We start from the raw sequence: 22677 nt of genomic DNA, 5'->3' as shown, positions 1-22677 counted from the left end.
CTTCTCCCTCTGCCTATGTCTCTGCCTCTCTCTCTCTGTGTGACTATCATAAATAAATAAAAATTAAAAAAATAAAAATAAAAAAAATAAAAGAAAGTCCGTTAGGACATATTCTGAGTCAATAGTGAAGAGGGCTGAAAAGCAACAGAAAAGGCCTATTTCACAGGAAGGAGAGATAGGAGGTGGAGAAAAAGAAATGTTAGTCCAAACTTTGAATCTTTCTTCAGCCTTGCTGGTGGCACCTTTGTGCCTCTGCCTCCTGACCCCATTCTGGTTCCTGTATCACCTCTTGGGCTGCTCCAACAGCTGGCCCCTATACCACCCTCAGCACCTCCACACCAACAGCTTCTGCTCCTCCTACCCTCACTAGCAAGGAGCAAAAAGCACCTGAAGCTGTTGGGCCACCTCCTCATGAGGTTCAAACTGAAGCACCTCCCAAACCAGCACACAGGGACCCAAGGGCTCCCCTGGCCTTTAACAGCTCACTTCAGATTTCCCCACAGGAGCGGCAGGTAAAATTGACAGCGGGGAACAAACAGATTGACTTTTTATGAATACAGGTGCAACATATTCAATATTAAAGCTAATTCAAGGTTGTTGGTTCAATTAAAATAAACATTTCTTTAGAGTTCTCAGCATTAAATATAAAACTTTTGTTCTACCATGGATTACTAAAAATCACATAAGTTCATGTTATCTCTGTTGCAGTTTGTCAGCAAAAAGATGACTTAAAATGATCGTCAATTTTGTTTGTTTCATAAAGTTTTCATGGACAATTGTTAAGGGACAGTAGTTTAAGTAAATAAAATGGTTTATGCCTTTCACAACCTTTAGTAATCTTGAAGTTTTGATAACCTAAATGATAAATTGGGTTGAATTCACTGGATATCTAAGTCTTTTCCAAATAAGATAGAATACTAAAGTGTTCATTATTGAACGTAGGTTTATCTGCTTTGGCTTCTTATTGCAGAGAAACCAAGGATGCTTCTATCTATTAGTAAACATACTTGGTGCTTTATTTAAAGGTGTACTTAAAAAAGCATGCTTCTAGAGATTATGAAATATATTCATAAATTTTCGATTTAAAAAATCCTGAGGTAAAAAAAAAAAATAAAAAATCCTGAGGTAACAGTTTACAATTGGTTACTACTTAGTTTTCCCTGGAGACTAATGTTTCTAAAAGTAAAATTCTGACCAATGTAATTAAGACTGCTGGAAAATAATAAGGAAAGCAACTGTGTATGCAAAGAAAGTAAGATGTGTTTTGATTTAAAAAGGTATGAGGAATGGGAATACAGGAATGGGAATACATTTTTGTTGAGGGGAAAAGAGAGTAATTTTGTTTTGTTTTTTTATTTTCATTTTTTTCTTTTTTTAGAAAGTAATTTTGTCCTAAAATGAGACTGGTTATTTAGAAAGAAAAAAACTTAGGAAAAATCTGAATGAAAAAGAAAGATGTAGAAGGTTTGTAAAAGAAAGTCTTTGGAAAAGAAGTATATGCATGGTCACAACTAAGATTGGAATGAATGAGTTTTAAAATTACACTAGTATATAGGCAGCCCAGATGGCTCAGCGGTTTGGCACCACCTTCAGCCCAGGGCATGACCCTGGGGACTCAGGATCAAGTCCCACGTCAGGCTCCCTGCATGGAGCCTGCTTCTCCCTCTGCCTGTGTCTCTGCCTCTGTGTCTCTCATGAATAAATAAATAAACTCTTAAAAAATAAAATAAAATAAAATAAAATTACACTAGTGTAAGATTGTGATTTGACTTTCCTCTCCGTTAGAGAGACAAAGTTTTCTCAGATTGTTGGTCTGTTTTTATAAACAAAGTTTAATTATATGTTTAATTATAAACAAAGTTTTTTCTTTCTTTTATCAACCCAGAAAGCCAAAGTTTGTTTCTATGTTTTGTCTTTAGAGGTCTTTGATTACTTAAGAAAATTAAAACTCCATATTAAAGGAGATAAGTTTTGCTAACAACTGTATAACCTTCTGTAGAATCTCTTATTGCCACCTTGGGTAAATATATAATTAAATATTAAGTTGTGTAATGATCAGTAATCCTATTTAGGTCTGTGCTTTTAACAAACTTCCCAAGCTTTGAATTATAATTGAAGTCGTTTTGGCTAATTAGGCTTTGGTATGTTAAGTTACATGAGAAATATTATCAAACAAATGATAAATGTTGGGTTTTACTATATGGGCAAATACTATAAGTGTTCTAGAAAGTATATGAAATTCCTAAAGTTTTAATGTATCCTGATATAAGGTCACCTCTTGACATTCTAATCGTTGAAATGTTGTGTATCACAGACACAACTCGATTTTCTTACAACCCGATTTTCAGTTCAACTGCATTGTAATGAACCCTCATCAGATCTTTAACCATGTCCGTTTTTTAGTCTTTTGTCATTATTCTGATGCTCTTGAAAATGTGTTTCTTCTTCAAGGAAATTCATGGAAAGGACTTTTGTTGAGTACAGGTTTCAGATGGATATCTTTAAGATCATAAGACTAAACTGGGCGGGAATTTCCAGAACTAAAGGAAAAGCTACATCCAACAGAACAAGAATTACTAACGTGGGACTAAATGAATTAAGGAAGGTGATTATAGTTTTTCTGACTCTTGTTTAAAACATTGCTAGTTGTCTAATGTTTCTTCTTCCAGATTTAAGGAGGCTCTCTCTTAAGATATCCATGACTTACAAAAATATGATAAAATATTCTTTGTGAACAAATTGAGGCATTTAGCTTTTCTCCCTTCCTGAACCCTCCGGAATTCAGAAACCTTCAGTGAGTATTTTTTCTTTCATGGCAATTAAAGTGATTTGCCTAGGTTCAACGGGAACCTGTTCTCCTTGTAACAGTACACCATCAGAAACTTTGGTTATTTTACCAAGGCTTTAACTAGAATGTCACATTTGAGAGAGGCATGCATAGACTCATATATGGCCAGATAGCTCTAAGGAACTAAGGGTTGACTTTATGGAGTCAATAGAGCCCCCAGAAACTGTTGGCCTGATACCTTGCTTACAGAGTTCTCAGCAGCCTCACCAGGTGCGTATTCCTTCCTGGCAGGTACAGGAAACCTCAGGATATTTGGAGGGACCTCAAGAAGAGGAATTCACCCAAATCTATTGTATTACAGGCAAATCTGATTGCAAGTATTTGACTTGGCTTCTGGCCTGCAAAGGCTATTAACAGTTCAATGTGAAATTCCTTATAAAAAGTTCTAGCAAAGCAGATTTAAAAGAATTTATATAGTCAACCCCTCTTCTTGCTGTGCTTATCTAAATAATTAAGGCCAAGTTTGTTAAAACAAGATTCATTTTACAATTCGTCTCAATTTGGCTATCTTTGATGGAAATGAGAGTGAATTTAGAGAGAAAAATTCTTTTTCAGTAATACATCTTTATGAATGTTAGATTCTAGTTCTGATCAATTGTCTTTGAATGTTTCTGTATGCCTGTGAAACTGGGCTAGACCCTAAATTCCTCTCTTTTTTCTATCTGGCAATGACTCTCCTAAGACTTCTAATTTTCTTTCATTTTCTTTACTTTAAATCATTGAGAACTAAAACTGCTCTGTTTCATGAAGCCCTGCAAACTGAAACTAGACGATTTGAGGTAGATTTCAGAGAAATTGCCACCATAGCTCATGTATAGACAATCTTCATGCCTATTGCCCTGTGGGGTAATAAAAGTACCCCATGGGTATATGATTATTTGAACAGCTGGACAATAGAATGGACTCACCAATAATTAGTAACTCACCTCTCACCTTGACTGATTCTATGTGGCTGGCATGGAGAAATTGCTCTTAAAAGCTGGAGCATACCCCCACTGGAGTCAGCTATGGACTTGGGGAAATAGTGGATGATCCCACTTTCCTTAATGACTAGATTGGATGATACATTTGGGGAAGCCCTTATCTCCTGGGACAAGCCATCTCCCACCTAACAATGATTCCTCATAATTAGGATATTATTATAGATAGACATCAGGCGAAGAGGGCTTCTTGATGGTTTTATCCCTCAGCTGTATTTGTCTCAGGAGGCACCTCTGATGATACAGAATTAAGAGTAGAGGCTTTAGCCCAGCATACCATGGCCATCTTTATTTTTTTGTTGTTGTTTTATTTTTTTTTATTTTTTATTTTATTTTATTTTATTTTATTTTATTTTATTTTATTTTTTTTACCATGGCCATCTTTAAAGAAACCTGGCATGCAGTCACCCACAGATTCGAAAAGTGGTCCTTCAAAACCAAATGGTCCTCAGTATCTTGCTTGCAGCCCAAAGAGGAATCTGTGCTCTCATTAAAACAGTGTTGCATTATATATATTCCAAGAAAAGCATAACTGAAGCCATGAAAGATTTAAATATATCACTGCTATAGATGTCCTGGCTCTAGATCCTTTTAGCAGTTGGTTGAATCTGATTCCTTCCAAATGGAAACATGCCGTGCTAAGCATCATTATATTTCTTGTTCTTTTTCTTTTTGGTTATTGTTTGACTTCTTCTGTTTGTCAAACAGGAGCCTGTGCTATTTGCACAAGAATGGAGACGCCCTCACTTGGTTTCAAGGGAGATTAAATAAATGAAGTTCTCTACCCTGTCAAAGTCTTCCATTCCTTATGCCACCCCTGGTCATCAAGAAGTAGTTACAGAAGAAATGACCATTGTCCCTTTTCCTTCCATAGAAATGGAATGGTGTTTTGATAGTGGGGATCTGAAAGAGGACACCAACTACCTCCATTTTGACCTCAGTCTGTACTTTCTAATTGATTAAGTAATTCTTTCCAGGTTATCTCTAAACACAGGCAAAAACCCTGAGGGCAAAGCATCCCAGATGGGAACCAAAGCTACCCCCTCCTTCTGACAAGCAATAAGGACTGCCTTGAGCCAGAAAGATTTTGTCAGTGACAAGTGGCCAAACCTAGTCTGTTTGGGTCCCCCACCCCCACCCCCAGCCAGTGGCTCTTATGATCCTGTACCCTGGTTACTTGGAGATGGTTAGTAATGATTATTACTCATAAAAAGATGTGCTACAGAAATATGTGGAATTTTGAAAGGACAAAGTCAATATTAAGGAAGCAAAATTATAAAAACAAAGTTTTGGAAAGACACTATGGATAAATTTTCAGGGCTCCTGAATGTGGGATGATGGTCAGGTGGAAGCTGGTGGTGTGGGCAGGAAAGGATTCACCCAAGGCAGAACAAAGGATACAGAAGTTAATTGAACACACCTCAGGGAGGGGCAGGATAGAAGAACAGAGACTGTCTGCAATGGACTAGTGGGTGGGGGCTAAATTAAAAGCAAGAAGATAAGGAGGTATATAGGGACATATGGGATTTTCCTTTTTTTTTTTTTTTTTTTTTTTTTTTTTTTGCTAATTGTGCTGGTTGTAAGTAGCTCATTGGTCAGTTATGGCCTCAGGACATTTTGAGGTGGGCCTGTCTGTATCCAGCCAGGTGGTGGCTCTGGGCTCTTTTGTCTTGATCAAGTTTCCATTGTTCCAGCCTGTTGTCTAAAAGCAGCCTCTATACCTAGACCTTCTTTAGCTCTTAATTTGTTTTTCATGTTCACAGTTTGTAATGTTTATTTTCCTATTTGTTTAGCAATTGCAGTATTAGGTACAATAAAACCAACTAAAGACATAGCAAATATAATTTCCACTCTGTCTATATATGAAATCTTTAGTTTTCTACTTCACTTTTTTGGTATATTTTTTAAATGCAGCCTCACTCACAGGAGTCCCCTGGAGCTAAAATACATAATAATGTATGTGGCCTTTTCAGTTGGTCTGTTGAGCATGATTACCAAGCCAACCCTCAGAATCTTTTGTCAACATAAGTCAGTGCTATGCTAGAAAGAATAGCAAATTCAATCCCTTCCACTGTTATAATGGAGGAAAAGTTAAAAGAGCAGAAGTATGGTTGTCTCCCTGATACAAATAGAAGAAAACCCTCTTTGACCTCTTTCTTGAGCCCTTCGAAATAGCCTTAAATTTTACACGAAGCTGCAAGAATCTAAGGACTGCACTCCCTGCAAGGGGTCATTGTTTCTTTATAAGGAGTTCAGAAAAATTGCATTAGAAAAGATGTTTAACTTCAATTGTGGGTCGCACCCATCTCTTCACCCTTAAAGGCCATGTGCCGGAATTTGCCCAAGAACCTAAGGCTGCTCCGTCAGAGCACCTGGGCTAGAGGCAGGAGGTCTGCAGTTACCTCAGATGCCCTACACACTCTATCAGAGATGTGATAACCACAGATATCATCCCCAAAACAAAGAGCTTATCACAATATTTATGCATGAAATCCAGCTCTGTGGCCTTGGAAGAACTGATTAACATCCCTAAGTTCAAAATCACATATTTCATAAAGCTGGAAAATTATAGGAGATAATGCCTGAAAAGCACTGAACATAAAATATAGTAAATACTCGTCATTTAATGAGGCTCAGAGTGGGAATATGCTTTTCTCTGTTATGTGTGTGGTACTCACACTATTTTACATTTTAAGGCCAGAGCATCTATTAGTCTTCATTGGTTCATTATATTCTTTGAAAATAAATGTTCAAAGAATTGAAAACTACTTTCTTCACAGACCTCCGTTCTTATACTGTGGAATTCATTTTCAGAGACTCCTAGGACCTTGCCAATGAGTATATTCTTTGTCACATTACTTATGTGGTTTGGAGTGGTGGGGTTGGAGCCAATGGCCAAGAAAAAATTCTGGAGGTGTCTTGGTGCAAAAAGGTGGTTTTATTAAAGTGCAAGGACAGGACTGGTGGGCAGAAAGAGCTGCATTCTAAGTGCTAGTGGTGACTGATTATAGAAGATTTTCTATCCTATGGAGGGGAGGGTGATGTTAGTGGTCCAGAAGATTGAGTCTATAGATTTCTGGAAGTTTGGCTATTGATAAGATTGCTTTTTTCTTGTAAATCAATAAGATCGTTGCAAACTGATGGAGACTTATGTCCTGCAGGACTGTGATCTCTATCAGTTAACCATTTATTTTTTCCCTTTCCTTTGTTCCAGGGCAGCCAGGAGCACCTGAGGAATGTCACACATATCCCACTGGGGGTGGGGCTGTGTGGTGTCAGCTTGTGCTTTGCCCTCAGCTTGCCTTCTGCTCCTTCATTATTATTTTGTTTTTAGTTCTCTAGAGGTTGTTCATTAAAAAAAATACTGCATTTCAGAAGCTTCAAGAGAATAATATTGACACAGGCAGTGTGATTATGAAAAAACAATTACCAAATTACTAACAGAAAGTTCAAGGAGCACCTGGGTGGCTCAGTCGGTTAAGCATCCAACTCCGGATTTTGGCTCAGGTTATGATCTTAGGGTCTTGAGATCAAGCTTCTTGTCAGTCCCTGCCCTCAGTGAGGAGTCTGCTCAAGATTCTCTCTCTTCTTCTAACTCTGCCCCTCCCCCTGCTTGAGCTCTCTCTTTCTCAAATAAATGAATAAATCTTTTTTAAAAAGTTCAAAATAGGGATCCCTGGGTGGCGCAGCGATTTGGCGCCTGCCTTTGGCCCAGGGCGCGATCCTGGAGACCGGGGATCGAATCCCACTCGGGCTCCCGGTGCATGGAGCCTGCTTCTCCCTCTGCCTGTGTCTCTGCCTCTCTCTCTCTCTCTCTCTGTGACTATCATAAATAAATTTTAAAAAAAATTAAAAAAAAACAAAAAACAAAGTCGTTACCATTAAAAATAATAATAAAATAAAATAAAAAGTTCAAAATAAATAACTAAAACTTTTCTTTCCTTATTCTCCTAACATAAATTTTGAACTTCTAGATGTTCTCTTAAAATTTCCATTCTGTTAAAAAAAAATGAACTTTTAGATCATCAAAGAGTTTATGCCATTCCATAAAAAATAAATTTTTATAAAAATGATAAACTATTTTTCTGCTCAGAGTAATTTACATATTAATTGACAATTATCATATTCAAGTTTTTTGCCATCATTCATGCTACAAAACATTTCAATTCAACGCACACAATAATTACAATACTTTACAATAATTATCCAGTTTTAATAGGGAATAAATAACGTGTATGTTACCGAACTTGTGCCTTTAGAGCAAAACCGTCTCAGTGTCAAGCTATGCAAGATTGCCTCAGCTTAGCATCAACATTGCTCCAAGTAACTGCAATGGCTTTAGAAAGAGATTTAGACAAGTAAGATCATTTCCCTCTTTGCTCCAATGTCACTAGATTGGTCCCAAGCTAGTCTAATTAAAAAGATAACTCACCACTGAATCCCATCATTTACTCAGGACTTCTGATTCATCTCAATCTCCTATTTGGCCCAGTTTCCTTTGGTTTTCTCAATATGATTTCTCCATCTCTCACTTTCCCTGTCCCTCTCCCACTTTGTCCTACACTGTCCACTCTCCATGGAAAGACCTTCATTTCCCTTGCATTTAAATCCTCTTCAAAAGGCCCAAAAGTATTCCCTGACTCATTCTTAAAGTTTAATAGATATTACTGGACCACAGAACTCAGTGATTGAGATATCCAGAATCCAAATTCTTGCAGAGTGATTAATGCATGCAATAAGTGAGAATAAGGATCCTTCTATTTTATGGAGAATTTTCAGGAAAGACCTTATAACAATATCAGTACCGAATTGCTGTTTTGGAATATGATGGTTGAAATAGAAATATTTCTGCCATCAGAGATCTCGGTTCCAATCCTGATGTGGCCATTGCTTATTTTATGTTTCTGATCTTTAGTTGCCTTGTTTGTAAAGTAAGGAAACTAGAGTATGTGGTCTATTTCAGCTTTAAAATACTTTGCCCAAAGTTTAGAATTTACAGATCAACTATAAATCAAAATGATTTTAATATTTTAAATAATATTCAAGCCCTGTTAACTTTCTAGGAGGCTTTTTTTCTTTTACTAATCCCATCTCTGGCTATAGCAATTATGGAAAAGTCATGCCTACACTGAATGTGTAATTTCATTATGCCTTTTTAGAAACATGCTTCTCCTGTATAAATCAGAGCACACAATACCTGGTCTGAAGGCTTGATTCTCAGAGCACAAACCGTAGTCATTTCATAACCTTTTAAAACAACTATGTTTAACACTATAAAGTACAGCTACTCCAAGGTTAATCAAAAATCTTTAAGCAAGACAGCCTATTTCCTTTGCAAATTAATCTATTTATTATGGAGTTGGTAGTCAATTAAAACAGGAAATCATGAAGATTGATTCAGGTGTATCCCAGGCCAGTGGTTTGCTAAGTAGGGTCAATAATAAATCAGCCCATTCTTCTAAATGTTCTTCAGACATTAAGTTTATGAGCATCTGCTAGCAAGCAAAACTGGAGTTAAATTGTATCTCCTATCAAAGACATAAATTCAAGTCTCAGAGTAAAATCTGACTTATAGTCTGCAGTCTATAATACTGGAAAATTATATCTGACATTCAGATAAAATAAGATCCTTTGTTGAGTAAAAAGATAATTAACATACAGAGAGGAAAATATGTGTAAAAGATGTACTTATTTTTTGTTTGGAGTGGTGAGATCTTATGGTTCTTAGGTGAGATTAAGAATTCATGTTTGAAAAAATTTAAAAAAAAAAGAATTCTCATATTTACATCTCCAGAGTCTGTTTTCTAGACTGTCTTATCTTTTTTTTTTTAAGATTTTATTTATTTATTCATGATAGACACACACAGAGAAGGCAGAGGGAGAAGCAGGCTCCATGCAGGGAGCCCGATGTGGGACTCGATCCCGGGACTCCAGGATCATGCCTGGACCGAAGGTAGGCGCCAAACCGCTGAGCTACCCAGGGATCCCCTAGACTGTCTTATCTTTAAGGAAACATCTCCTGCTCCAAAGAAACAGGTTTGTGCAAGAAAATACAATTGCCTGATTTATATAGATCCAACCTTGAATTACTTCAGGAAAAACTCTGATCTTTATCTCACTCTCTTGAGCTATTAAGTGATTTAATAACATAAAAAAATACTGTAAGAACTGAAAGTGTAAGGCAGAGCAATCAATATAGTTAAATAGGCTTTCTTATCTGTCCTCCTTAACCTGACATTGTTACTGTGAAAAAGAAGTCTTCAGATATAAGTAAAATCTTTATGAGAATTAAAATATTAAATATGAAGAGAAAGGATATATTTTGCTACTTCAAAAATTTTTATTTTAAATTGTGATCTTAAGTTTCTTTGATAAGTACCCTGTAGAATCCTCAGAGTAATTTCAGATATGTTCAATACTAGGTAGATTATAATATATTTGACAGCTTATTCTGAAGAATTCAAAGTTCTTGACCTTTTAGGTTTTTTATTCATTTATACGTAGTCTGAAATGGTCTTTTTAGAGTACAGCATTGATTTAAAATAACCAAAGCATAAAGATTCGATTTCATCCATTCATATCAAGAGCTACAGCATCTTTCATTTGCAAAATTAAGTCAGACACTCAACAAGATCTGTTTGACCTGTGTTGCATGTACCCTCTTGAGTACAATGTAAGAAGGTGTTCATTAGCTTGCTCTGCCGAATAGTTAATTCCTTGAGCAGAGAAGGATTCTACATTGTGTCTTCCAAGAACATAGCAAGAAAAAATGTATATAATAAATGAACAAATAATTCATTAATAGGATGACCTCAGATGCATTTACAAGTTAAATACAAGCAAAGCTTTCTGAGCAGGCTGAAGATTGCCAATGATCATAGTCCTGCCATTACAAATAGACAATAATCCCTATTGGCCAAAGCATCATACTGCATAATTGGCTTTTGAGGAATTCTACTCAGGTTGCTCTTTGAAGCAGAGGTGCCAGCTTCTCTTGAGAAACCCACTTCCTGGCTTCACAGCAAAAGAATAGCTCAGACCACCTCCTCCAAAGAGTCTGGCCTTGGAAGAAGATGAAGGATTAAAGGCATTATGAAAATCAAGTCACAAAAAGGCTTGTTTTGAGAGCTAAATATGCTATTTTATTAAGTACCATGTTATCAAGATCCTCTAAGAGGAATTAATATCTAAAATTATTCTCCTGGGGGATCCCTGGGTGGCGCAGCGGTTTGGCGCCTGCCTTTGGCCCAGGGCGCGATCCTGAAGACCCGGGATCGAATCCCACATCGGGGTCCTGGTTCATGGAGCCTGCTTCTCCCTCTGCCTGTGTCTCTGCCTCTCTCTCTCTCTCTCTCTTTCTCTGTGTGTGTGTGTGTGACTGTCATAAATAAATTAAAATTTAAAAAAAAAAAAATAAATAAAATAAAATTATTCTCCTGGATCACACAAGGACACCTAAATGAATGAGCTGTGGATGCTGAACCTAGCCCTCATTCCACTTAGTGAGACTTGAGTTATGAGGCCCAGTCTATACAAGCAAGTGACCTTTTCCTAATTCACACAAAGTAATGATATGAACTAGCTGGACCTTGTTTATTGCGAACTAAACAACAAATCCCACAAGCCTAGCAGATTCCATAAAGTACAATGTCAATCCCAAATGGAAAACAACATATGCTTTAAATCTTTCAAGGAAATAGAGTCCAGGGAAAAGGCCACTTGTGGCTCCAACCCAAAGACCACATTTTTTTTTTTTTTGCAATTCTTTGAATTTCAGATCCTATGCTACCATACATTTAGATTATTAACAAAGTAATAGTATGATGTTAATGTTGCGTGACAGTTTTGGGATAGCTTTGTAAAATATTTTACTTTTCCATAGGGCCTATTAAACATTCAATAATTATTTTGTTAGATTTCTTCATAAGAGAATAAAATAAAATCATTCTAGCTCCTGGGAATGGTCACACTAATTTTCTTCATTCAAAGTCATGGATACTGACCTCAGACAGGTTAGAGTCCCTAATCCACAATTTCTAGAAGTCAGATATTAAGTATGTTAATTTTGCTTAGCCCTAATTTTCATTATCTGTTAAGTGGGGATAGTTTTCTTAGTATTAAACTAAATAAGGTAATCTATGTGATGCTTAGTAGAGTAATTTGGCCTGTATTAAGAAAAAAGAGTAATATGGGAAATTACCAGCTAGAACTGATGGCTTTCCACTTCTGGTAGATTGTTTTCAATTGTCCCTTAAGATATGGTAGGTCATCAACAACAGTGAGATCCCAAAAGAAAACTTGGAAAAAAAATTTTTTTAACTGAGGATATATTAAAGAGGACATAGGAGATTCTAAATTCCAAATGAGAGGATTACTTCTCTGGATGTGGTCAGTTTCATGCCCTATAGATATGAGAGGCATGGGGATATTACTGTGGTTTGGGAAAAGTGCATCCAAAATGCACTTTTATTTTGTATAAAAGGATACCAGATACTAGATGCTAATAGTGACCTTAAATGTCTTTTGGAAACTTAATATCTAGTTTTACACGCCCTTCCAATTGGGTGGAGAGAGTTGTATTCCTGTTCCTCTGATGGGAAAAAAGAAAGATGTATCTGGGTTACTTTGTGGTGTGAAACTCATCCCACACCAGTGGAGTGGAGATGGTCAGTGAAGCCCTTACATAAGTTTCCTGCTAGTAAAGTGTCAGGCAATGAGGCTATTGATGGGAAGAACAAAGTTCACTGTTGTATGTCACAGAAATTTTTTTAAATGTATTATTAACACATATATTTAAGCACTATTCCCCCCAGGATAGTGATAAAACAGTTCAGTTCCTTTGGTTTTGCTCTAATGAGGATCTATATTCAAGAAAATGATATCCCTGGGATTTTTGGCATTTCCTCAGTCCATACTAAGTATTTTAGCACGATCAGGAAGCCAGATATAAAATAGATACAATGGTTTTGAGCCTTTTCATAATTTTTTTTTAATTTTTTTTTAAATTTATTTATGATAGTCACAGAGAGAGACAGAGAGGCAGAGACACAGGCGGAGGAAGAAGCAGGCTCCATGCACCGGGAGCCTGATGTGGGATTCGATCCCGGGTCTCCAGGATCGCGCCCTGGGCCAAAGGCAGGCGCCAAACCGCTGCGCCACCCAGGGATCCCCATAATTTATTTTTCCTGATGAAAGCGCTTGATTTTTATTTTTACAGCATAGAGATTTAAATACTCTGTGATATCAATCACTTGATCTCCCACTATCATTGTAGATTATTGTTCTTAAAGTCATTAGACAGTCGATGGACTTTGCAAAGTGATGAATGCAAGCTTCCAGTCTTTGGGTTCTTTTGAAATTTATGGTCTTTATACAAAGTTAATTCAAAACCATGCTTTGAATTAAAAAATGGATGAGGAGGCAAACCTTATTTTTTTCTAGTTTGTTCATCCAGTCCATCAGTATGTATGAACTGCATCTTCACTCATCCTCTCCCTTGATGACGTCTATGTTCTAATCCCCAGATCTAGGACTATGCCCTGTGACCTGGTAAAGAGGATACAAGGTTGCAGATGGAATTACGGTTACTAATGAACTGACTCTGGGAGATCATCCCAGATTATGTGTGTGGGTCTGATGTAATCACAAGGGTCCTTAAAAGTAAAAGAGGGAGGTAGAAAAGGGGGTACCAGAAAGAAGGCAACCTGGAAAGGACTTGGCACGACATCACTAGTTGTGAGGAGGGAGGAAGAGGCCACAAACCAACTAATGTGAGCAGCCTCTAGAAGGTGAAAAAGGTAAGAAACTCATCTCCCCTGGAGCCTCCAGAAGAATCCAGCCCTCCTGACACCTTGATGTTAGCATAGTGAGACACATTTTGAACTTCTGGCCTCCTGAAAGGTAAGATAAAAAATTCTCATTGTTTTAAACCACTAAGTTTATGGTCATTTGTTGCAGCAATAACAGAAAACTAGTACAGTCAACAACTGTTTATTGAGCAACTTCTCTGGACCCAGGGAAGTAGGTCCCTTAGGGTCTGAACAAAAATTATAGGGGCAGTTTTGAGAGTGGGATCTCTAAGAAAGGGCTGTGGGGCTGGAGAGGGAATGTGAGATATCTCTAGGAGATAGCATTTATGTTTGGGACTAGTGTCTCTTCATCTAGTCATCCTCTTCCTGCTTTCAGAAGGTGCATTCCTCTCTCAGAAAACCAGCATTTTCTGCAGGTGGAATTGTTCCATGGAAATACTTATCCTTACAAAAAGTAAGTGAACTTTCAAAATATGGGATTTTAGGCATCTAAGTAATTAGACTTGTTTTTTTTTTTTTATTGTTTAGCATCTGTCAACTAAATAGAAAATTGATTTTGTGCCTTTCAATAGCATTTGATTTTTATCTTGAAGGATCAGATAAAGTATGTTCTTTAGACCTATTTCGCAGCTTTCCCTCCACTTTGCTCCCTGGGAATATGAATATATCCCTGTGACTGCTCGTAGGTCCTCCAGTTATGAAGGAATGCCCTGCCACTCAGCTAAGGAAAATGTTTGGGGAAACTGCAAGAAAGACTAAACACTCACAGGAAGCTCATCAAAGCAGGATCATATGAAGCACAAAAATATAGTACATGAGAAAGCTGAAAAACACCTTCTACTTGTCACACCACACTGGCATATTCTTCTATGAGTTTTATTTTCATGTTCTACTATGAACCATATTCAAAATACCTTTATTTATGATTACATTTGTATGAACTTCAAGTTTTTTGTTGGTTTGTTTCTGTGTTTTTCTGGTCTTGTTTTTAAAGGAGAGAAATCTTTTAAACAATCTTCTCAGGCAGTGTGCTACAGTAGAAAGGGTGACTGCTTTGGCATCAGAAGTCCTGTGACAATATGGCACCACCGTCTACTAGTGGAGAAATCTAAGACAGGTTTCTCCAATGACTTCTATCAATTTCTTCCTCTGTAAACTGGGAGTGGTGATTAAAAACACACTTTGTAGGGTTATTGTTGCCGGGTTGTTCATGTGCATGAAATACAATATATAAAAACCCAGGACGGGGTTCTGGGGTGGCTCAGTCAGTAAAGTATCTGCCTTCAGACTCAGGTCATGGCTTTGGTCCTTGGTCCTTGGACCAAGTGGGGAATCTGCTTCTCCCTCTGCCCATCTCCCTCACTCACACTCTCTCTCTCTCTCTCTCTCTCTCTCTCAAATGAATAAATCTTTTTTAAAAAAAAAAAAACAAACCTACAACATGTAGGAAGTACTGAATAAATGGTAGCTTGATGAGTGAATGGCAGCTAATGGAACAGAGAAAGGTCACTACATTTAGGTGTTCTGGTCCTCGTTGCTAGCTGTGTGACCCTCTGCTAAGGGTCATTCATCTCGGTCCTTCATCTCCAAAAGAGAAATAGTCATAACCACCTCCTTGTTGTGAGACTTAATTAGGCCATGTATGTGAAACTGTGATGTTTTTTTTTTAATTTTTTATTTATTATTTATGATAGTCACACAGAGAGAGAGGGGCAGAGACACAGGCAGAGGGAGAAACAGGCTCCATGCAGCGGGAGCCCGACGTGGGATTCGATCCCGGGTCTCCAGGATCGCACCCTGGGCCAAAGGCATGCGCCAAACCTCTGCGCCACCCAGGGATCCCGAAACTGTGATGTTTAATTTGAAACCTCCTTAATTTGAACTGAAAAAGAATCTGACTGTGTAGTAAATGTTAAAAGTACTTAGCTGGTTTACACATACACACAAACACACACACTTAATACAGATACAATAAAGCCTTTTTATCCAATGTTAATTTTTTTCATCCACTGTCAGTATTACTCACTGGTTAAGGCCCAGAGTTGTAATTCATAAGTGATAATGTCTCATAAATACAGAAGTGACTTAATATGCTCAGTGGTTTTTAATCTTTCATAAATGTTTATAAAACAATCTGATGCACAATGTAAAAAGACACCCATCTCTCCCTCTGCTGTAGGACACTAGTTTTTCTTGTGGGTTTTTTTTTCCCCTATTAGTCTCCTCTCTCCTTTTGAGTTCTAAAATAAGTGTGTCATCCAGTTTGTGGTGAGAGCATAAATCTGGATTCTGTCTCATGGTTCTGAGAAGGAATAAGATTTTGCTTTTTTGCTTAATACAAAGTGAAACTCAGGTATTGAGCAGTTGACATTGATGAAGTAGCATTTTGTCTCATTAAGAGGGAGTGTGGAGTTCACTTAATCTTTCTCAGTGACCACTGCTGATACAAAGAAGGTAAATACTGGCACTTGAACTGGCTGCTGCTCAGATCCTGGGATGTGGGCACCTCCCTGTTTGTTTGTGGTTTTTTTCGTTTTTGTTTTTGTTTGTTTTTTGGTTTTTCTTGGTTTTTTTTTTTTTTTTTTTTTTTTTTTGGATGCCTAAGGGGAGGTGAACTCCAGGGCCTGCACTGTGCTTCATCATTTATATTGAGAATGTGTCTAGCCCCTCTGCAACCTGCCAGCTTGTTTTGTTGTTTTAAATCAAACACTCAGCCTTGGGGAAAACACTCAACCCTGAAATACCTGGCCTGAAGAATTGTCATTTTCATTTTAACGGCCAGATCCCCTTTCTTGGTATGTATTTGGAAAGACAAGTCTGTGTATATTTTCAATATCTGCTTTCAGAGAAAAGCAAGGAAAGGGACCTTTATTTAAACAATATCACACATAGTTCAGTTGGGTTGGAATGTTGTTTTAGGAATAGTTGCCCTTGCCACACAACTCCACCAAACTGCTCAGACCACTATCGTGGTTCCCAAAAAGGAAGCTTATGCTGCTGATCTGTCATGTGTACCCCTGGAGATAAAGACTCCTCTCAGATTCTGGCTTACACATAAGCCTGCGTGTGCTTTCTTAGCATGCCCTACTTCCTTCCACAATTAGGCTGACAACAAAAAAGCAGCAACAACATACAAGGAATGTTTTTAAGGAAGCTTATGATGTGTGTATGTGGGAGGGGGGAATAGGATCAGTGAGAGATAAGAACAACTCCGAGGACTTGGGAAATTTGCAATACCCGTTATATTGACCCAAACCCTCAGTCTCCCGCAGATTCCAGTCCCTTCCTGAAACAAATGCTTACACCATGATTAAATATTTGTTCAGTTGGTTTAAACTCCGATCTCACAGCCCATAGAAACTGCCATATCAATCCTACGAACTTTGGCTTTATAGAGCAAGGCTTCTGAGCTCCCCTCAAATCCTGCCCCCCCATTTCCAACTAGTCCCCTCTGTCTCACCTCTGGTTTCCACACCCCATCCTACCACTCCCCCACCCCTGCTGGTCAAGTGGTCTTAAGAATATTAATTATAAGCCTCTAGGGCCACAAAGGCCCTTGCCTAGATGGAAAAGACTGACTAGTGCTTATCATTCATTCATTCATTTTTTCAACTATTTGTGGAGCATCTGTTTTGTGCCAGGCACCATTATAGATTGGTGGGAATCCATAAATGAAATAATCCATTTAGTCAAAAATCCTTCTCTGATGGAGTTTGGATCACTGTGAGATTGCATATACTGTGTTAGATGATCATGGTTGCAACAGGAAAAATAAGGCAGAGAAGGGAGGAAAGAATTGTTGTGGGAGGTTGCAATTTAAACATCATGGAAAGGATAGCATTTAACCAAATATCCTACAAGAGGCATGAGCCAAGACATTATGTTGGGAAAGAGCATTCCAGACTGAAGGAGTATCAGGGGGCAAAGATCATGAGGCCAAGAAAGGTAGAATGAGTGAAGGGCAGAGTTAAAAAGGACACAGGGAGAGGCAGGGCAAGATGGCAGAAGAGTAGGGTCCCCAGGTCACCTGTCCCCACCAAATTACCTAGATAACCTTCAAATCATCCTGAAAACCTATGAATTCGGCCTGAGATTTAAAGAGAGACCAGCTGGAATGCTACAGGGAGAAGAGTTCGCGCTTCTGTCAAGGTAGGAAGACCGGGAAAAAAGAAATAAAGAAACAAAAGGCCTCCAAGGGGGAGGGGCCCCGCGAGGAGCCGGGCTGAGGCCGGGGCGAGTGTCCCCAGGACAGGAGAGCCCCGTCCCGGAGGAGCACGAGCTGCACAAACCTTCCTGGGCGGAAAGGCCTCGCAGGGAGTTGGAGCAGGACCCAGGAGGGCGGGGATGCCCTCGGGCTCCCGGGGACACTAACAGGCACCTGCACCCCGGGAGAGTGCGCCGAGCTCCCTAAGGGCTGCAGCGCTTGGCGGGACCCGGAGCAGCTCGGAGGGGCTCGGGCGGCGGCTCCGCGGAGGGGGCTGCGGGGCGGGAGCGCGAATCCAACAGCGCAGGCCCCAGAGCACAGGGCGCCGGGACACAGCCCAGGATCTGGCCTCCCCCCGGGACAGGCAGAGGCCGGGAGGGCCCAGGACAGCAACGACGCTCCTGCCCCGAGCTGAGCAGATCAGCGGCCCCGCCCGGGAGCCTCCAGGCCCTGCAGATGGAGAGCCCCGGAGTTACTGCCGGAGCTGACTCCAGGGCTGCAGAGCTGGCCCCGCCACTGAGGCTGTTCCTCCTGGGGCCTCACTGGGTAAACAACCCCCACTGAGCCCTGCACCAGGCAGGGGGCAGAGCAGCTCCCCCAAGTGCTAACACCTGAAAATCAGCACAACAGGCCCCTCTCCCAGAAGACTAGCTAGACGGACCAGTTCCAGGGGAAGTCAAGGGACTTAAAGTATACAGAATCAGAAGATACTCCCCCGTGGTTTTTTTTTTCTTTTTGATTTCTGTTTGCTTCCCCCCCCCTTTCTTTTTTCTTTTTTCTTTTTTCTTTTTTTTTTTCTCTTCTCTCTTTTTCTCCTTTTCCCAATGCAACTTGTTTTTGGCCATCCTGCAATGAGCAAAATGACTAGAAGGAAAACCTCACCTCAAAAGAAAGAATCAGAAACAGTCCTCTCTCCCACAGAGTTACAAAATCTGGATTACAATTCAATGTCAGAAAGCCAATTCAGAAGCACAATTATAAAGCTGCTGGTGGCTCTAGAAAAAAGCATAAAGGACTCAAGAGACTTCATGACTGCAGAATTTAGATCTAATCAGTCAGAAATGAAAAATCAGTTAAATGAGATGCAATCCAAACGAGAGGTCCTAACGACTAGGGTTAACAAAGTGAAAGAAGAAGTGAGTGACATAGAAGACAAGTTGATGGCAAAGAGGGAAACTGAGAAAAAAAGAGACAAACAATTAAAAGATCATAAGTATAGATTAAGGGAAATAAATGACAGCCTGAGGAAGAAAAATATATGTTTAATTGGGGTTCCCGAGGGCACCGAAAGGAACAGAGGTCCAGAATATGTATTTGAACAAATCATAGCTGAAAACTTTCCTAATCTGGGAAGGGAAACAGGCATTCAGATCTAGGAAATAGAGAGATACCCGCCCCCCCTAAAATCAATGAAAACCGCTCAACACCTCGACATTTAATAGTGAAGCTTGCAAATTCCAAAGATAAAGAGAAGATCCTTAAAGCAAGAAGAGTTAAGAAATCTCTAAATTTTATGGGGAGAAATATTATATTAACAGCAGACCTCTCCACAGAGACCTGGCAGGCCATTCAAGGTCCTAAATGAGAAGAACATGCAGCCAAGAATACTTTATCCAGCAAGGCTCTAATTCAGAATAGAAGGAGAGATAAAGAGCTTCCAAAACAGGCAGGAACTGAAAGAATATATGACCACCAAACCAGCTCTGTAAGAAATTGTAAGGGGAACTCTTAAAATTCCCCTTTAAGAAGGCACCCTACATGCCCACCTGGGCCTCTCTGTACCACCGCTATGGGATTCAGAGAACAAGGGACCCGATCCAAATGTGATGCTCCTACTGTGTGCTGTTCTGTGATTAATAAAATGTTTTCTTTTCACCCAGCATCCATGAAACAGCAATAGGCTAGTTTATAGGCTTTTCAAGAGGGTAAAGTCAATCCTAGAGCTGACATATATGAGTTGAGATTTGGGAGGAGATATGAGAAGGGATGAGTATATGCTGAGTGTGGGACAAATGTAAAAAATATATGGTCATGCAAAAAATGTGAATGTACTTATTAATGCCACTGAATTGTACACTAAAAAAGGTTAAAATGGTAAATTTTGTTATATATATTTTACTACAATAAAAATATATATGAAGAACATAATCACATATACACACACAGCCAGAAAGCAGGCTGTGATCGTTTTAAAATATGATCACAGATTTTTTTTGTAATCTTCTCTTCAAAAGGTGGAGCCCAATTCCCCTCCCCTTGAGTGTGGGCTAGACTTGGTAATTTGCTATTAGTGAGTAAAGGATAGTGCATATGACAGTGGTGTGTGACATTCAAGACTAGGTCACAAAAGGTGTGGGATGCTTGGGTGGCTCAGCAGTTGAGTGTCTGCCTTTGGCTCAGGACGTGATCCTGGAGTCCCATGATCGAGTTCCACATCAGGCTCCCTACATGGAGCTTCTCCCTCTGCCTGTGTCTCTGCCTCTCTCTGTGTGTCTCTCATGAATAAATAAATGAAATCTTTAAAAAAAAAAAAAAAAGGTGTTTTAATGGTCTCTCTCTGTTTGATCAGTCACCATAGAGGAAAACAGCTGTCAACAGAACTATGCTATGATTCAGCAATTACACTACTATCCTTTTATATAAAACTACTGATTCAAAGAGATACATGCACCCTGATATTTATAGCAACCTTATCAACAATAGCCATATTATGGAAAGAGACCAAATGTCCATCGACTGATGAATTGATAAAGAAATGGCATATATATACAATGGAATGTCATTCAACCATAAAAAAAGATTGAAATCTTGCCATTTGCAATAACATGAATGGAGCTGGAGAGTATTATGCTAAGTGAAAAAAGCAGTCAGAGAAAGACAAATACCATATGATCTGACACATATGTGGAATTTAAGTAAGAAAACAGATGAACATAGAGGGAAGAAAAGAGAAGCAATCAAGGAAACAAACTCTATAGAGAAAAAAACTGAGGTTATTGAAGGAGAGGTGGGCAGGGGTATGGTTTAAATGGTTGATAGGGATTAAGGAAGGCACTTGTGATGAGCACTGGGTATTGTAAGTGATGAATTACTAAATTGCACACCTGAAACTAATATTACACTGTACGTTAACTAACTGGAATTTAAATAAAACATGTAAAAAGATAAACAAAAAGAAAGGAAAGCTGCTTCTATGTCGTGAAGATACTCAAGCAACCTTTTGGGGATGTCCATATAGCAAATAATTCAAGCCTCCTACCAAGAACCAAATGCGTGCACCATCTTGGAAGTAGATCCTCAGCCCCAGTTCAGTCTTCAGATGATTGCAGACCTGGCCAACGTCTTGAATGCAACTTATGAGAGACCCTGAACCAGAACTTTCCATGAAAGTCACTCCCGAACTTTTTTAACCTTTTCCATTGTTTAATAATACTGCAAAAATCTCAGAAAGGATGTATTGTTTCTAATGAATATCTAAATAGTCACAGCAAGGACTTTCCTCCACCACATTACCCTGCCCCCCCCCAAGAGTTACCCAAATATGAGTAGAAAATTACAAAAACAAAGAGCAAAAGCCTTCCTTCCACCTTACCACCTGAATAGTGGTAAGTAACTAAGATATGAATTGTCACTCATACATTGTAGTGCATCCTTGTGAGCCTTTAGGGGCTGTGCCTCTGTGAAAGGTGTCGGTGGAGAACTGATAGCAGCAGCAGTAGGAAGACTCCCTCCCTAGGACCTGTCCCATCTGAACCATATAAACTGTGAGATATAGATGTTTGTTGTTTTAAGCTGCTAAATTTTAGAGTAATTTATTACACAGTAATAGATGATTATTATGGATGAGAAGTAGATATACATTATTTATGTATTACTCTTTAGATTTCTAGAGCCCAAAGAACCACATTTGAAACTGATGGAAAGGACTGTGTACCACTTAATGTTCTGGACTCTGAGCTGATTTGTCTGTCTTGGGGAGAGAACTAAGGTGGTATAAAAGTGAAAATAAGTGTGTATGGATTCTTAAGTCAACACAACAGCTACTTATTCCCCAATACCCATTTTCTCTTTTCTTTCTATTTTTTAAGATTTTATTTATTTATTCATGAGAAACACACAGAGAGAGAAAGAGGCAGAGATGTAGGCAGAAGGAGAAGCAGGCTCCATGCATGGAACCTGATATGGAACTTGATCCTAGGACTCCAGGATCATGCCCTAGGCTGAAGGCAGACTCTCAACCACTGAGCCACCCAGGCATCCCTTTCTCTTCTTTATTTTAGTAACAGAAGCTGGTAACAGCCTACCATCTAGAGACTACATTTTCCACTTCTCTTGCTATAAAACCAGCTTCAAATAAATGAGGTGTGAGAGGAAGTGCTGTGTGTAATTCTGAGTCATCATCTCTTTAACTCAAAAGCTGCTGGCTCTGGAATCTCTCTTTCCCCTTTTCCTAAGGATGTTCAGGGAGATGAGCCACCTAACGGATTCAGGGTCAGAGGATGTTCAGGGAGATGAGCCACCTAACGGATTCAGACAAGGACAAGCTAGAGTGCATGGCAAAGCGGTAAAGTGAGATTTTGTATCCACAGGGCTTGAGTATGGATAAAACTCTTTTTTAATTTTGTTTTTCTTATTAAAATGGGAGTAGAAGAAAAATGGCCCAAACCTATTTGCCCATTTTAAATAATTCAAAGGAAAGGAATGCATGAACAAATAGCTGAGAAAGGAAATATTTTTCTGTATAGTTTAGGATTAGGCTTACTACTATAACAAACAGATCTCGCCATTCAGCACTTTTCACAATAAAAGTTTATTTCTTGCTCACATAACAGTCTT

The sequence above is a fragment of the Vulpes vulpes genome, chromosome 10 (assembly GCF_048418805.1).
Source record: "Vulpes vulpes isolate BD-2025 chromosome 10, VulVul3, whole genome shotgun sequence".
In the NCBI taxonomy this organism is placed as follows: Eukaryota; Metazoa; Chordata; class Mammalia; order Carnivora; family Canidae; genus Vulpes; species Vulpes vulpes.
This window is presented reverse-complemented; position numbering follows the sequence as displayed.